This window comes from Pongo pygmaeus, chromosome 19 (genome assembly GCF_028885625.2).
Source record: "Pongo pygmaeus isolate AG05252 chromosome 19, NHGRI_mPonPyg2-v2.0_pri, whole genome shotgun sequence".
NCBI lineage: Eukaryota > Metazoa > Chordata > Mammalia > Primates > Hominidae > Pongo > Pongo pygmaeus.
In genome coordinates this window covers 85,015,428-85,033,200 of record NC_072392.2, presented here as the reverse complement: position 1 = coordinate 85,033,200, position 17,773 = coordinate 85,015,428, and the positions used below count along the sequence as shown (strand labels likewise).

The 17,773-nt window shown below is 51.0% G+C and overlaps 1 protein-coding gene across 1 annotated transcript in view; it reads right to left on the bottom strand.

Annotated features, from left to right (window-relative positions):
* CACNG5 (calcium voltage-gated channel auxiliary subunit gamma 5) overlaps positions 1–16,777 on the bottom strand; it is a 50,940-nt gene extending 34,163 nt beyond the window's left edge. The window contains exon 1 of the mRNA XM_054459605.2: positions 16,646–16,777. The gene's annotated coding sequence lies outside the window, so the exon portion shown is untranslated. The remainder of the gene's footprint in view (positions 1–16,645) is intronic.
* Between the last annotated feature and the right edge of the window lie 996 nt (positions 16,778–17,773).

Genomic DNA, 17,773 nt, shown 5'->3' with positions numbered 1-17,773 from the left:
TAGATTTTCTATTTCTTTTTGAGTGACTTCCCAGAAAGTCACCCATATTTGCATAAACTCTTTCATGATATTCTCTTAGGTGTTAAATGATGATTATCCCACATATCATTTTGGTCTTTTTCTCGTTCCCAATATTGTTTGTGTCTTCTCTCTCTTTTTCCCTTCCGATATTTCCTCAGTTTGGGCAATTTTATTCAGCTCTTACAAACAACAAGCTCTAGATTTTGTTGTTCATCTTTATTTCATTGTTGCTGATTAGAAATCTGCTCTGTTATTTTAATATGGTTTCTACTCCTTTTATCTCCTTGCTGTTTTAAACACATTGGATTTATTTTATAGACTTTTCCACACTGTTCTACAACCACGTTTTTGAAGTGCTAATTTCCCCATTTGCCATCTGTACTAAGTTGCCTCAAGGTTAAACCATGCCCTCATGTGGTCTGTAATTTTTATTGTGAGCTCATCTTCAGCAAGGCTTCCCCCCAACCATCCCCATGGGAATCCTATGTACTCTGGGTCCTGGAAGAGTCTCTGGAAAGTGGTTTTGGATTTGATTCAGCTGGGTGAGCTAGAAGTTCCATCAATCCAGGATCTGATTTTACATTAAATTCTTAGCTCAGGATTTCTACCCCTGGGGGGCGTTAGAAACTTAGATTCTGTACCTGTGGGCAGCTCATTCTTCAGTCTTTGTTTTTTTTGGAGGAGACCCTCCTCCACCTTCCTAGAGAATCTGGGCAGAGCTAAATGTCCTGGCAATTTTTTGGGCTGGTAGTTGGCAAATTTTAGCCTCCCCTTCGTGGAGGGGGAGTCTCAGTGCCAACTTCTGGCCTTGCCGGGGCCCAAGACCACATTTTACAGTCCATGGGTGGGCATTAAAATTCCAGACTTGAGCTATGATGGCACATATCTGGATCCAGTACCCCCTGGTTCTCCTTAGTATTAGTTCACATGCTCAAGGCTTTGAGTTTCAGTTCCCTGGGGATTTCCTTCTCTCTTATAAGTCAATGATGTATTTTAAAACCTTCTGAAGTGCTGACAGTTGGTACTCTGTTGCCAAAACTAGAAGTCTCAAATTCAGTACATATTTTTCATCCCCCTCCCTTTCCTAGGGGTGGTATTGGAAAGCTCTAACAACCCCAACCCCACATTATGGATGGAGGAGAGGAGGGAAAGCTGCCTTTCTATTCTTCTGCATTTCCCAGTGTGCTGCAATGAGCACAAATTATTTTTCCAACTGCATTGTGTGTGTGTGTGTATATATATGTATTTGTGTATGTATATATATGTGAACTTTAATTTTAAAAATCAATAAAAAATAACCTATATGTAAAGAAAAAATATACTTTAAACCAGAGCATTTCATGGAAGAGGGAGGCCAACAGTGAATTTCCTCCCCTCTCCCTGGGATGGCTTTCTCTGCTTCTTCCTGGGGCACAAGCCAGCCTGCCCCAGGCTTTTGCAATGTTCTATTTTTGTTTCATTATTTAACTGTGTCCCATATACACTGCTAAGTGGAGTGCTCAGTTCCATCGTTTAATGGACAACTGACCTCTGTCTGCAAATGCCCAAGTCACATGGAGCTCAGCAGGCCATTAATGGGGTCCTCAGACCCCCTCCCCCAGTCCATTTCAGTCTGAGGCCAAAAGAGCAGGGATGGGGAGAAGTCTTTCAAGGGAAGACACAGAAGGGTTGCAGAACGGAGGGCAAGAAGACAGGCTGGGGTGGAGTCCACTTGCAGCCTGCTTTTGAGAGCCAAGGGGCAGCCTGGCTGCAGGGGCTTTCTCACCTCTTCTGACCCCGTTGTGATCTACTGAACTCGGCTCCAGGCTGGATTGACTGGCAGTTGTACCGGGACCCACCTCCTGTAGCACTAGGGGATTTTAATTCTTCTTCCTTCATTATTTAATTTCTAGACCTTCACAGTGATCTAAACTGTATCTTTTGACCACTTGACCGCTAAAAAATCACACACCCAGGAGCTTGGAAAGGCAACGGCAGAATCATCAGGCAAGAGGGAGAAAGGATACGTCACAGACGTGTGTGCGCTTCCATTGCCTGACCTTGACTCTGGGATTCACAGTGTTTTACCCAATGCTTTCCTATGGGGTTGTGACCTCCGTAGCTCCTTCCATCAAGCCTAGGAAGATGACATTATGGGTGGCGTGATCCGTCTCACCTGTGAGACACAAAGGCTGAGAGGGGTGTCCTGCCCAGGGAGGCTAGGGCAGGACCTGAACTTTGTGCCTTCTGGGGTATGGTCCCCCACCTGTGTTCAGCCATTCAGCCTGCAGAGGTAGGGTGCATTCCCCAGGCAGATCCCAGAACACAGCCCAAGGCCACTCAGCCAGAAAGTGTAATCCCAAGGTTCAGGGTTGGGCACCCTGAGTGAGGGGCTCCTGGCCACCACCCCACTGCTGGATCTGCCCTCCCGGGGTGGGAACACTGCTGCCTTCTGCGTTCCTGCCCTGCCTTCCTGGGCTGGCTCCATCTGGCCTGCTGGCCTCTTCCTCCTCTGCCCCTCCCGACCCAGTGCAGCTCCCCCCACCACTGCCCCCAACCCCGGGTGCCTCAGAGTATGAGTGTTCCTCACCCTCCCCACAACAGTGCATCCATCAGGATGGAGACGTCCGTTCCCATCCGGAGGGAAGAGGGGGGCGGAGGAAATTGATCACTGGGAATGATGTCTCTATATTCTGCCTCCCCTGGTTTATTTCCCTCCGCAGAGGCAGATGGGGAAAATGTTGGCTGCAGTTTTGACATGAATTGATCTTGAAGCTGGGTGAACCCAGCGGTACTCCCTTAATGGGCAGCCATGGCCTGCCAGCTCTAGGGCTGACAACAAGCACTCAATCAATGCACACGGCGGCAGCCTATTCATCTGATCGCACCCCAGAAGGCACAAAGTTCAGGTCCTGCCCTGGCCTTCCTGGGGAGGACACCCCTCTCAGCATCTGTGTCACCCATAATGTCATCTTCCTAGGCTTAATCGAAGGAGCCAAGGAGGTCACAGCCCCATAGGAAAGCACTGGGTAAAACACCGTGAATCCCAGGGTCAAGGTCAGACCTCCTGGCTTCTCCTTGCATCCAGTGCTGGGGTCTGCTCAGCAGGGTCTGAACATGGGTCACCCGCTGGGGTAGGGGCTGGGGGAGAAGGTCCAAGGAGGGGAGCAGGGCCACTACCAGGACCTCAAATTCATCTCCCCTGCCAAGGTAAAAGCTCCTACCCAACTCGGACTCAAATGCCTTCAAAACTGAGCAGAAACCCAAGTGGTGCAAATGGTCCTATCAGCCAGTAACACTTTAGTCTGAATATGTAGAGGTTTGTCCTCAGTGAGGATAGTCCCAGTGTTGTTTCAGGGATGTGGTAGGCAATATGAGGTGACCGTGTGCAGGGCCCAGCCCATACCTGGGACTGTCCCCACTGCTGATTAAGCCGAGTTCTGGCCTGGGCCCTGCAGCCCCCATCTGATGGTGTGACATTCAATGGTGTGCTGTCCCTGAAACTTCAGTCACCTATGGAGCCCTCCATCTTCTCACCTGGGAATGCTTCCTTGGTATTTGGAACTTCTGGAAGTTTCCTGTGGGATTGGAATGAGGGGAGAACACAGGGACACCCAGAAATGGCACAGCATCCCTCAGGAAGGATTCAGAGTGGGCAGCAACCAGTCACAGAGGGCTGGGCTGTCAGGTTCAGATTCAGGAAAAAGATCAAGGCCCCTGCTACCAGTGGTCTCAGGTGGAGCTGGAGTTGAAGGTGGGTGGGAGGAACGAGGTTGTCCCAACATGAAGGGTGAGAAAAAAAGACATTTTCGATGCGCAGACCAAGTCCCAGCCTTCTCCAGGAAACAACACTGCTTCCGGGAAGCTGGTGGGGGCCCACCTGACCCCATCACTCACAGCCTACCCCGGCCAGGAGTCTAGGCTTCATCAGAGACATGCCTTGTGCCCTGGAAGGAGGGTGTCGGCCTTGGTGCTGTGCATCTGCCGGCCTCAGAGCACCTGGTACGCCCCTTCTGCAGAGCAAGGTGAGGCTGGCCCAGTCATCTTCACCTCTGGGATGAAGAGGTGCAAGGGAGGGCTGCCCACCAGAGAACAGATACCTATTTTGAGACCAAGTGAGATTTACAGAGGAAGTCCCCTGTCTCCTAGGGCCCTGGCTGGGGGAAGGTGGGTGAGGGGTGTCTGGATATATCACCCTAGGGGGAAGGTGATATGGTTTGGCTGTGTCCCCACCCAAATCTCATCTTGAATTGTAGCTCCCATAATCCCTATGTGTCATGGGAGGGACCCAGGGAGAGGTAATTGAATCATAGGGGTGGGTTTTTCCCCATGCTGTTCTCGTGATAGTAAGTCTCGTGAGAGCTGACGGTTTTATAAAGAGCAGTTCCCCTGCACACACTCTATTGCCTGCTGCCATGTAAGATGTGCCTTTGCTCCTCTTTTGCCTTCCGCCATGATTGTGAGGGCTCCCCAGCCATGTGGAACTCTGAGTCCATTAAATCTCTTTTTCTTTATAAATTATCCAGCCTCAGGTATTTCTTCATAGCAGTATGAAAAGGGACTAATACAGAAGCTGTTGCTTTCTGGCACACCAACACTTACTGCCCATGAGTGTGGCCTCTAGAGGGCAAGTTGTGTCCAGGTACAGAAGTCCAAGGGACACTCTGGGAGACAGAGGGTGCCAGGTACACAGACAGGAGCCAAGAACAGAATGGAGCTCCTTCAAGCCTCAAGCCTCTGACTTCTCAGCCACACAAGAGCCATGAAGTGAACAGGTTGGTAGCTAAGTGTGCACAGTCCCTGAGCACAAACTCTGGCTCTGCCACCAAGCAGGTGTGTAGCTTTTGACAAGTTTGCTTCACTGCTCAGTGCCTCCACGTGTGTATCTGTAAAACATGGGTAACCACACTTCGAAAAGTTTTCAGGAAAATGGTAAGTTTTGGCAAGGATGTGGAGAAATTGGAACCCTCATACTTTGCAGGCAGGAGTGTAAAGTGATGCAGCCACTGTGGAAAACAGTTTGGTGGCGCCTCAGTATGTTGCACACAGAGTTACCAGATGATCCAGTAACCCCACTCCTAGGGATATACCCAAGAGAATTGAAAGCAGGTGTTCAGACAAATACTTGTACATGAATGTTCATCACAGCATTATTCATAAGTCCAAAGATGGAAATAACCCAAATTTCCATTTGTGTGGTAGCAGGCATGAGTAGCACTTCATTGCATTTTATGGCTGGATAATATTCCATTTCATGAATGGACACACTGTGGTACATCCACAAAATGGAATATTATCCAGCCATAAAACGGAAGGAAGCACGGATGCATGCTGCAACATGAATGAACCTTGAAAACATTATGTGAAGTGAAAGAAGCCAGACACAGGGGCCACTTGTTGTATGATTATAATTCCATTTATGTGATGTGTCCATAAAAGGCAAATCTAGAGGGACGGAAAGCAGATTAGAGGTTGCCAGGGACTTGGGAAAAGAGGGAATGGAAGTGACTGCTTCACGGGTGATGAAAATATTCTGAAACTAGAGAATGCTGACAGCTGCACAACGTTTGAATGTATTAAATGCCACTGAATCACACACTTCAAAATGGTTAAAATGGTAGATTTTATGTTATGTGTATTGTGCCACGATAAAAACCCCTAAAGATTGCATCTATTTATATCAAAGAATATGATTCACCACGATTTAAAAAATGCATACCCAAAGTGTATGCATATAAGCAATTATGAGGGTCAGGGAGGTTGCTGGGGGAGGATATTAAAGGAGACTGGAAGTGAAGTGCTTGGCACAGAGTGGACCATGAAGTAACGGCTCAGTAAACACCAGCCTCCCTCAGCTACTCCTCATGTTAGAGAACGTGCCTCTGTTGGCCATGCCCTTTCACACATCACCTGGTCTTGGAGCCCCAAGAGGCAGGAGGTCAGGTCCTTAAGGTCTTGCAACTGCACATTGTGGGTCAGGTGACTCCCTGCCTCCCAGAGTGGATGGAGACAAGACCCCAGGGATGGGACTTGCCTTGAAGGTCTTAATAACTGACCTCCATGGAGGTCTGTGATTAGCACTGGGGGACATAAGCTTCTTGGGCCAAGGCAGATCTCCAAAGGGCAAAGGAGACACTGGGCATTGATTTCAGTGACCATGGCATGAATGCTATTCAACAAGCAGGTAGTAATATCCCTTTGGTGATCCCCTGGTCTAGTGGGGTGGCTGGGAAGGCACCAATGTTGGCAGTGCAGGGGGCAAGTTGGCTGATGGAGGTGTGCTGGGGATGCCATGGGAGCACAGACAAGGACCCCTAATAGGGGAACATCTGGGAAAGCTTCCAGGAGAAGCTGATCTTTGAGCTAGTCCATTCCATCACCTGGTTCCCGTATGTAGAATAGTTTTTTTTTTTTTAATTTTACTTTAAGTTCTGGGATACATGTGCAGAACGTGCAAGTTTGTTACATAGGTATACATGTGCCATGGTGGTTTGCTACACCTATCAACCCATCATCTAGGTTGTAAGCCCCATATGCATTAGGTATTTGTCCTAATGTTCTCCTTCCCCTCGCCCCCCACCCCCTCAACAGGTCCCCATGTGTGATGTTCCCCTCCCTGTGTCCATGTGTTCTCATTGTTCAACTCCCGCTTATGAGTGAGAACATGCGGTGTTTGGTTTTCTGTTCCCGTGTTAGTTTGCTGAGAATAATGGTTTCCAGCTTCATCCATGTCCCTGCAAAGGACATGAACTCATTCTTTTTATGGCTAGATAATATTCCATGGTGTATATGTGCCACATTTTCTTTATCCAGTCTATCATTGATGGGCATTTGGGTTGGTTCCAAGTCTTTGCTATTGTAAATAGTGCTGCAATAAACATATGTGTGCATGTGTCTTTAGGGGAATAGTTTTTGTTTTAAATGAAGAGAAGAGAATTTTGGAAGAGTCAGACCTATGCTAGACATTTTGGTTACATTTGCCTTTCACAAATTCCAAGGGTTCAGAAAGAACATGGAGCTCCTGAGGTTCAAATCCTGGACCTATGAGCTTGGTGACTTTGGATGAGTTACTTAACCTCTCTGTGCTTCAGTTTCTTCACCTATAAAATGTGTTTCATGATAGTGACCTTGTAGACATTCAGTAGAGCACTCAGTATGGGAAATCCAAAGTAGGAACTTGCCATCATCATAGTCATTCCCTTGTACACAATGGCTTTGGGGCCAAGACCACTGACACCGTGGTCTATAAGGACCCGTTAACTTCGATCTTCCCAGCCACAAACTTCAGCTGAGCCTCGTTCAGACAATATGGAGAGGATATGATGAACTCTGTGTCCACAGCACCAGGAAGACAAAGTGAGTGGCTATCAATATATCGAGGACCTCTTGTATGACATCTGTCTTCTCCTTTATAATTTTATCATCATGTCAACCTTATATAGTAGCTGCTCTCCTTCTCCTTTTAGAATTGAGGAAACTGAGGCTCAAAGAGGTAAAATGACTCACCTAAGGCCACATGGAACAGTTGAGCTCCAAATCCCACATTCCCTTTGTCCACTGCACAGTGCATACGTCAGGGGCCCAGGACTAGTGATTAATAGCCCAGGTTTGAACTCCCAAGCTAATGCTTACAGCAGAGCTGGATGCCTGATCTGAAAACACACATGATGATAAGGTGTACCCCGTAAGGATTAGACAACAGGATGCTTACAAAGACTTTGACAGTGATAAGCACCCAATGAGTATTAGCTCCCAGAATTACTTTATCGTCCTGCTACCTCCTATCAGAGAACTACTGGTGACCCATGCTCCTGCAGGCATCTGGCTCTGGAAGGGACAGCACAGATCTGCTGTCTGGTTCATCACTCCAGACCCCAGAGAGTATGGACAACCCCCCAGCCCAGGCTCTCTCCCCCCGAGTCAAGGTCCTCTTTCTTCCCAGCTGCGTCCCCCATGCCAAACTGCACAGAGACAAATTCCAGGAGCAGCTTGTACTCTTTTGCTTGAGAGCACCCAGTGTGAGAGCAATTGCAACACTGGCTTATTCCAGTGGTTCCTGCCTCCCCCCACCCAGGACCAGGCTGACATCTGGCTTCTTTCCAGATAGGAGCAGCACCCTCTACCTGACCTTCACCACTATGCCAGCTGCCTTTGAGTTGGGAGCAGGCTGTTTCCACCCACGAAGGGCTCATGGAAGTCCCAACTCCTGGAGCAGGACCACCCCCCTGCAGCATCCTTGCTGCACTGTGATTCAGGTAGCCTGGGGTTAAACACAGGGGAAGATGGGAAACTCCCCATCAGCCAACCCTACGTGAGCAGAAGTTTGCCCAAGACTGCACCACATCTACCTCCTGGTAAGGTCTTTTTCTACCAATTCAGATTTACTCTCTGGGATTACGGAGATAGGTCTCATTTCCCAAACATTCTGCCAGAAACAGAAATTACTTCAATAACCAGAAAATAAAAACCAAAAGCAACAAGGGTCACTGAAGCATGAGCAACTTCCATCCAAATTGTAGCTCTTGAAATGTCCTGTCCCCCTTTGCCCTCCAAGCTTTTCCTCTCCTTTGCTTGGTGCCTTTACTTCTTTAGGTGCTGGACTTCAGAGTGGCGCAGTGAAAGCTTGCCCCCATTAGCATCAGAGGGCCTAGGTTCAAATCCTGGCTTTGCCGCTCATCAACCATGGGATTGTAGGCAAGCTACTGAGCCTCGGTTTCGTCATCTGTAAAATGGGAATCATAACACCCTCAACCAAGATTATGGCAGTGGATTCCATTAAATAGTGCAATACATGTCAAGTACAAGCTAGATGCTCCCAAAGTGGTGCGAGTTATTATTGGCCACCATCTTTTGGAAATGTCCTAACACATCAGCCTCTTTCCAGTTGCTGGCATGCAGGACTGAAGACAGTGCTTTAGAAAATTACTCAGCCAACCCATAGGCCATCTGTCCCACTTGCCCACTGGCCTGTTTGCTCCCCACAGTCCGTGCTCTTTCTCCAAGAACTGACCCCTCTACTCTAGGAGTGGTCCTTATAGGTACATCACCTGGTCCTAGCTGCTTGGCCAAAGGTAAACACCCGACATAGCCAGCCCCATCAGATGCTTCCTCTTAGGAAGTGCTTGTCTATTTTTAAGGTCCATCAGGCTGCCTGGGGCTCTTACAGCCTGAGGCCTGCAGAGGAAACTAGGTCTGCTGGCCCTGGTGTTAGAGAGGCTGCAAGAGCTGCGGGTCCTGCCTCTCTTTAACTCCGGATTCTGTGTTCTCATGAAATCGGACTGTGAGGCCCATGCTTGAGTTCCAGGACACACCTAAGGCCTCTGATCAACTCCGCCTTTTTGCTTGAGCTACACTGAACAGAAGGAGCCTACAGGCTTGACTTCCAAGAGGCCTGGGTTCAAATCTCAACACTGCCACTTATTAAGTGGGTAACTGTGGGCAGTGGCTCCACCTCTCTGAGCCTTGGGCTTCTCATCTATAAAGTTTCCTTTATCTGCAACAACCACAAACCCTCCTGACAGTGCTCTCATTATCTGTCTTACCCATGGAGAAGACTGAGCAAGAATCAGCAGGGAACTTGGTTAAGGTCCTGGGGCAGTGGGTGGTACAGGCCAGATATAAACCCTCCCAGGCCAGAATGCAACCCTCTTACCACCTTGCCTTGCCTGGTAGAGGCTGATAAGCCACTCCCCCACCCGGGAATCACTTTTATATTTCACAGGCCTCCTCTGCAGACCACCAGCCCAGCCCATTTGGCAGTAAAGGTGAGGGCATGGTGGGCAGTGGGGCCGGAGAGAACAGGGAGTTGAAGTCCCCCTAAACCTCACTGGGAAAGTGGCACCCTCTTCTGGCCTTTACTTTTTGTGTGATGGAAGATACTCTGATTTCTAGCTTGGCTCCACAGCTCCATCTGCTCAGTGGTGCCTCTGTCCAGCTTGATTTTCAAATAATCACAGTCCCTTGAGCTCTGGAGCTGGAGGACCTTCAGAGGTTCTGGACTAGAAACCCTCTAAGGGAGGGACAATTTAATTCCATAAAACACACCTGACCCTTGACACAGAGCAGATGTTCCAGAAATAGGTTGTGGAGAAGATGAATCCTGTCCCATCCCGTCCTTTTACAGATGGGAAGCAGAGGCTCAGAGGAGCGTGGGGACTTGTCTAAGCTCATGCACTGAGAGTCGCTGGGCCTCAAACCCCGGTCTCCTGTTGCCCATCCTGAAGCCAGGGCTCCTCCTGTGGCAGCACCCTGAGAAGATTCCTGGGCAGGAGGCATCCCTGCTGTCCTGCCTGGCTCTCCTTGCCTAGGGCAGTGGGAAACACCTGGGTAGGATGCTTCTTTGGACAGGTACAGAAAGGGCTGCGACCTGCTGGGCGTTATCTTCAGGTGAGTGGAAGGAGCCACTTCCAGCAGTGGGCATTTGAGGATGTTCTCCTGGATGGGGCTGGGAAAGGAAAATAAATCTTGGGGCCCCCAAATCACTAAGCTAAAGGGAAAAGTCAAGCTTGGAACTGCTTAAGGCAAACTTGCCTCCCATTCTATTCAATGGGAGTGAGCCAATCTGCTCACTGAGATAGATGCATATCTGATTGCCTCTTTTGGAATGGCCAATCAGAAACTCAAACAAATGTGATCTGTCTCTCACCTACCTGTGACCTGGAAGCCCCCTCCATGCTCCAATTTGTTCTGCCTCTCTGGACAGAACCAATGTACATCTTACATATATTGATTGATGTCTCATGCCTCCCTGAAATGTATAAAACCAAGCTGTACCCCAACCACTTTGGGCACATGTCGTCAGAACCTCCTGAGGCTGTCACCGACACATGTCCTCATCCTTGGTAAAATCAACTTCCTAAATTAACTGAGACCTGTCTCAGATATTTGAGGTTCACAGGGCCTGCCCAGCAAAGTCATATGGCTGTAACATCCCATCACCATCAGAAGCCACAGGCTCTGGGGGACACGCCACCTCCGATAGCCACTTACTTACTCAGGGATCAAACAGGGCAAATGCACAAAGACACACTGGCAAACACACACACCTCCTGAGAGGGACCTCACACATCTGGAGCACACAGCGACACACCGGTGTGCCCAACAGTCCCAGGAAACTTCCTTCTTGGGGTCTCTTTGTCACTGCGGTCCATCCCCAAGGAAGACATCCCCACGCAGAAGGAGCAGAGGGGTTCGACAGTGAGAGTTATTGGGGAGGTGTCTGTGGATACCGGCAGCTGCTTCTCGTTTTTCAACTCTGGGGTATTTTTAAAACCCACATTTCCAGTGATGAACCTGCCTCTGACATGTGCCTCTGGAATAATGTGAACCTGCCAGATGGGTTCATTGAGGCTCTCTGGATTTAAGTCTTAGGGGTTCTGAGGCTGCAGAATCTTGCTAATGGAGCCTGTGCTGGCTGCCCCTGCTGAACCCCATGATCCTTCACTTGGGTTCAGGCTTAGCTTCCTGGGGAAGCCGGGGCAGCCTCATCAGAGGGAACCCAGCAGGCTGGCCCTGAAGATCCCGGGAGATGCTGACTCTGAAAGGGCCGGACCTCCTCCTCAGCTCTGGGAGAGAGAGCGCTTAACTTCCCCTGACCTCCTGGGATATTGGCTTTGACCTCAGCAGATGGCATCGCTGCAGCTCGGTGAATAGATACACAAGTCCAGAGCACGCGCCCATGGCTGGGCGGATTGGGAGGCGGCCACCTGCCCTCTGGCTTCTCTCTAGCACAGGTGCACAGAGAGGAGGCCGGTGAGGGGTCACTGAGGACAGCACTCCCAACAAAAGCCCTGCAAAGCAGGGATCACCGGTCGCCAGAGAAAACTGAGGGCCAGAGAGATTCTGTGGCTCGTCTAAGGCCACCCGGATAGTGAGAGACTGTGCTGGGATTTGAACTCAGTTCTGTGTGGCTCCGAAGTCCACATTTTAGTGTGGACAGTAGACAGTGGGCTGCCCATGCTCATGCCCCAACAGTGCTGCCCGAATTCTTTAACCCTTCTGGGCCTTGCTTTTCTCAATTGAGCAATCAAGAAAAGGAATAACACTTACCCGACAGGACTTCAGTGCACGTGCGCGGAACAGCCCTGGAGCGGCGTTTGTGCCTAGCAGGTAGTGAGTGCTCACTGACCTCCACTTTCTGCTCACAGAGAAAGCTCACAGCCCTCGGTGATGCGGGGCCCAGCAGAGCCCACCCAGCTGCTCCCACACTGCCCACCCCCCGGACTCACTGACCCCCTCCATGTTCCTCCATTTTCTCTTCCTGCAGCTGCTTGGAAGCTCTTTCCCAGCTCTCCCCCTCTCGCTCTCTCCCCACCTTCCCATCTCTGATAAATGTCACCTGTGCAGTGAGGCCCTTCCTGGGCTCCTTTCGAAAATGGCAACCCTGCCTCACCTGTGCTCTCTAAACCCTGACCCTGCTTGACCTTTCTAGCATCTTCACCACGCAGCCATTTTCTACTCCTACAGCATATGTATTGTTCATTTTGCTCTGTGGAATGCTTGCTCCTAAGAAACAGGACTGATTTTTGTCTTTCTTTCTAGCTGTATCCCCAGAGGTTCTCAACAGCAGGCTACTTTGCCTCCCAGGGGATTTTTGGCAATCTCTGGAGACATTTTTGGTTGTCAGAATGGGTGGGGGTGGCCAGCCGTGGTGGCTCACGCCTGTAATCCCAGCACTTTGGGAAGCCAAGGCGGGTGGATCACGAGATCAGGAGATCGAGACCATCTTGGCCAACATGGGAAAACCTCATCTCTACTAAAAATATAAAAATTAGCTGGGCGTGGTGGCACATGCCTGTAATCCCAGCTACTCAGGAGGCTGAGGCAGGAGGTTCGCTTGAACCTGGGAGGCGGAGATAGCAGTGAGCCAGGATTGCACCACTGCACTCCAGCCTGGGTGACAGAGTGAGACTCTGTCTCAAAAAAAAAAAAAAAAAAAAAAAAGAATGGGTGAGGGACCGAGGTGCTACTGGCATCTCATGGATAGAGCCAGCACTGTTACAGAGCATCCTACACTGCCCAGGACAGCCTCCCCTGCACCAAACAGAAGAACAAGGCAGCCCCAAATGCCAATAATACTCCAGTCGTATCCCCATTACTTAGAACAGCAGCCAGCATATGCATAGCAGGTGCTCAATAAATGCTCATTATGGAAGACTGACGAGCTGCTATCATCATTGTTGTCATCGTTATTATTATTTAAGAACAGATGTAGTCGAGAATCATTAAGGATGGTCCCTTGGGTGCTCATGGCCAATAGGTCATACTGTTGACTTAAAACATCTTTCTTTTGGTCCAGGCTCTGCCCCCTGGAGCATCCAGAAAAGGCAGCAAACTGCTCATTGCTGGGGCTTCACCAGCCAGGGCCAGTCCACATCATCAAGCCCCCTGGGCACCCAGGTGATGCCAGCCTTCTCCCCACAAGGAGCCTGGCCATGGGCTGCCGTGAGCAGGGACTCTCAGTTCTCACCCCTCCGTCCCCCCTTCCGCTTGCTCCCACACTGGAAAACTCAGGACCTTGTGCCCAGCTGAGCAACAAATCACCTCCACAGGCCTTTTCAGGGTGATCCCAGCCGAACTCTGCTCCCCCAGGCCATTCTCAGCCCAGGAGACTCGTGGGTCTGAGTGAATTATGCCATTTTTGCTTCTTTCAAGAAAGGGCAAAGGGAGTGACAGGGGAATTTTCAGGGAGACACAGCCAGGCAGGGGATACTCTGTCATTTTGCTGACCTAACAAATTATCATTGACAATTTTAAACAGCCAGCGTGACCAGGCCAGCCTCTCCTAATGCAGAGGGCACCACCCATAGAACACACGAAACCCCACGTGGTGTGTTCTGAGCAGCGGGTGGAGCAGCATGAAAAGAAAGGATGCTTTTGCATCAGGGACTATTTCACCTCTCGAACAGGCTACTGGAGCCCAACCCAGAGACAGGCCTGGCACCCACCCTGTATTCACACAGAGAATTCCCACTTGATATTCACAACTTTCTCTGCCTGAGGCCTGCCCCTTACCCCTCGCCCCAAGCCTCTCCTTCTCCCTGGGGCCTTCTTGAGCTTAGCAGCTGGGCCTGTCTCTGCAGAACTGTGAGGCTGGCAAAGCACAATCTTCTCTCTCCTACACTCCCCAAGCTTCTCTTTCTCTCCTCTCTGTTCTGCCTTCTCTTTCTCTCCTCTCCAAGGTCCTGAAAGCTTCTAAACAAGTCATTGATGCTAAGGATTAGTAACTGACATAAGACTATGAACCACAGGAATAAGTCTCTAATGGTGGGATATTAAGCATCAGATGGCTAGGTTTGGAGGAACAGCATGATATTTGGTGGGCAGGGGTTGTTCTGGTGCCCCTGAAGTCTCAAGTAGCTAGTCCCAATTCTGCCAGGGAGTAGGACTGGCCCAAAACTCAGAAGAAGATGACAGAGCAGGCACATGCCAAGTGTCAGTGAGCCAGAAGGCTGTGTGGGGTGGGCCCAGGACACCAATGGCTCAGGGCAGAAGCTGGGGACAGAAGTGCCAGCTCCCTGCAGAGGCAGAGCTTGCTGGAGACTGGGTTACATCCTCCATCCTCACTTTTTGGGAATCTAAGCTCAATCTGTGAGCTACCCTGCTACTAAAATTCACACCACTTCCCCCACCTCTAAGGATGGCATGAGGCGTCCTAGCTACACAGCCACTTCCCTCAAGTCCAATGTCAGAGAGTCCAGCTGGGGGCTAGAGAAAGCAGAGACCACAACACCAGCCCTGAACCACCTCCAGTAAAATGGACACTGTCATTCATGACCTTACTTGATTCTCAAAACACCCCGCCAGACCCATCTTACAGATGAGGAAGCTGAGCCTCCAAGCATTCTGTAAGTTGGCCAATGTCACACAGTCAGGGACCTAGCAGGGTTTGGAGCTCACGTTTCCCACAACAGCCTAAGGCCAGTCTCTTCCAAACAAGCGTGAACAATTCAGCCAATCTCCCCCTGCACCAAGTCACAGAGCCCCAGCTGACAAGCCTGAGAATGGCTGAGCTCCCTCAAGCCTGCTGTTGGCTTGTGGGGCCTGGGGTGCAGCCAGCCAGGATGCTGGGGTTCTCACATCACTAACAGCCACAGCCGCAGCAGGGCCACCTCCCTATCTTCCGTTGAACTGGACTACCCAGCCCCTCAGCACATCCACTGCCTTCCACATGACAAAAGGGAGGAGGTTTAGTGGTGGTGAGGTCTCAGGCACAAGCACAGATTTCACCCTGTTAGGCACCCTGGGGACCTGGCCCTGAGATGACGTGTCCCCCAGCTACCTCCAGGGGCTGCGTTAGCAGAGAAGTGAGGCAGAGCTAGGGCTTCTCAGGCAGGCAGGAGACTTCGACATGAGGGGCTGGCTACAGGGTCTGCAAAGAGGTGCCACCAACCTGCCACTGAGATGCCTGTGGTCCTGAGATACTCTGAAACCAGGACATCAGAGCCAATAGAGGTCCCACACCCACACCCACACCCAGGCAATCCTGGCTGTTAATTGATCAAGACTTGAGGTTTGTGGAAATGAGGGGAATGGGTGTGAGGTGGCTGGGAGGGGAAGCCCCATCTTGTGTTCCCCAGGATGGATGTGGAGCAGAAGCCAGCCTCGGTGACAGCTTGTATGTGACATCTGTCAAACTGAGACAGCTCCCACTTGGGGATCCTGTCCTGGGTCCTGCTCTAACCCAGTCACTGATAATCCAGTGCAAAGTGAGTGAATCCCTTCCTTTCTGGGAACAAGGGCTTCCTCAACCACCAGTGTGCCTGGCAGGTACCAGAGGCAGCCCCGGGGCAGCCCTGGAGAAGCTAGTCAGAATATGAGCTTCTTTCCTCCCCAGCCAGGCTCCCGGAATTATTTCTCAAATCATTTTCAGTCCTAGGAAGTGATAATTTGATTTCACTTTAACATTTTTAACAAGCTGCATCTTCATCAACTGCCAAATTAGGATGAGAGCAAAGATCGGGTAATCACAATGAGAGTCTTTGGAGTGATTGGGGAAATCCAAATTTGGGGTGTGCCTGGGGGGTTGACAACGCACGCCCAGCACCTGTGGTGGGGTCCCCATAGCACCACCCTGATCATCCCCGCGAGTCCATCTCTGCTCAGTGGCTCCTGGCAGGGACACCTCCTCCTATCAACCCTCCTCACAGGCAGGAGAAGGAAGCCCCGGGTCCCACAAGCTGGAGAAATGAGGCCACCCTGCAGGCTGTGATAAGCGGGGAGTTGGACCCGGGTAGGCCGACAGCCCAGCTCAACAGGTGGTGGTGGGCTTATCCCTTCCTGCATTATCCGGATAATTCTGCCAGCCCCATTCAAGTCCGTCGTGGAAAAGTCTGCCCTCAGCTTTGGCGTGGGTAAACTGCCTAGAAGCGACTGTAAAGAGGGGGCGTCATCATCTCCCCTGACACATCCTTGGGACAGACAGATGGACAGACAGACACACGCACACGCGCATACACACGCCCGTGCTCCCCACCACACTGCCCCTTCCAGGGTGCGCGATCGCTGGGGCTCTCCGGCCCCTGCCCCTGGCTGGGCCGTCATGGGGGCGCAGCCCGGCGCCGCGGCCCAGCACCGGTGGGAGACCGACCCCCAGGGACCCCCCAGGACGGAAGAGGTGGTCTCTCCCGGTCTTCCCAGCTCTTACCTCGCTGGAGTCGCCGCGACCCCCGACCCGGGTCCAATGTCCCTCGCCGGCTGGGCGCGCGGGGCGGGAGGTACCACGCTAGGCTGCCCGGGACGCCCGCCCCGTCCAGTCAGCCGGAACCGCTCGGCGCCAGTGACCGTGGCCGCCGCCGCCGCCTCAGCTCGCGCCCGGGACCCCGAGAGGGAGGGGCGGGCAGGGGGCGGGGCCGAGGGCGGGGCCTCCCCACCCGGCGCTGCCAGCTGCGGGCGGGGTTTGGGACCGGTCAGATGCGGTCTCCCAGCGCGGGAGGTGAGCACTTCTAGGGTGAGCACTCTCGTGGGGGTGGCAGGTGAAGAGTTGAGGGCTTGCGTGGGAGAGGAGAGGCTTTCAGAGTCCGCATAGGGCTGGGAGGCCCTGCCTGGAGTCAGACTCACCTTCAAATTCCAGCAGCTGGGGCTGCAGCCTCTGCTGTTGCTGCTGCTTTTAAATAAGGATGATGATGATGATGATGATGATAGAACAACAATGCCAGCTAGTATTTATTGAGCACTTACTAGTGTAAGCGTTCAATGAGCTTCACATGTATTAAGTCATTTAATTCTCACACAAATCCCATTTTACAGATGAGAAGACTGAGGCACAGGGCGCTTAAATGAGGAGTCTGAGGACACACAGCTGGAAAATGGCAGAGCCAGGATTGCAGCTCAGGCCTGTCTAGGTGCAGAATCTGAGTCTTTAAAGCCCCACTATGCTTTTGTGCTGTGTGGCCTTAAGCAAAGGGTTTGTCCCTCTTAACTGTAAAATGGATATATATGTCCAATAAATGGTGGCAACTAACATTAAAACATTTCTTCCTTTCTTAGGTTCTATGTCTCCTTTAGTCTCTGGGTTCTGGACACCCAATAGGTGCTCAATAGATGTTTGTTAATCTATGACTAATTTGAAAGTGGCAGCTGGAGCCAGTGTGGTCAGCCAGGTTGGAAGGGGGACCCAAGGGCTAACTCTTCCTGGCTTGCATAGCCACACATCTTTATTGCTTTGAAATGGCAGCCTGACCGATATCTTTGTCCGGCACACTTGTGCAGATGCTCACAGACCAGCAGCTTCCCCTCAAAGGCCTGTAAAATCCCTGCAGATCAAGAGGGGGTC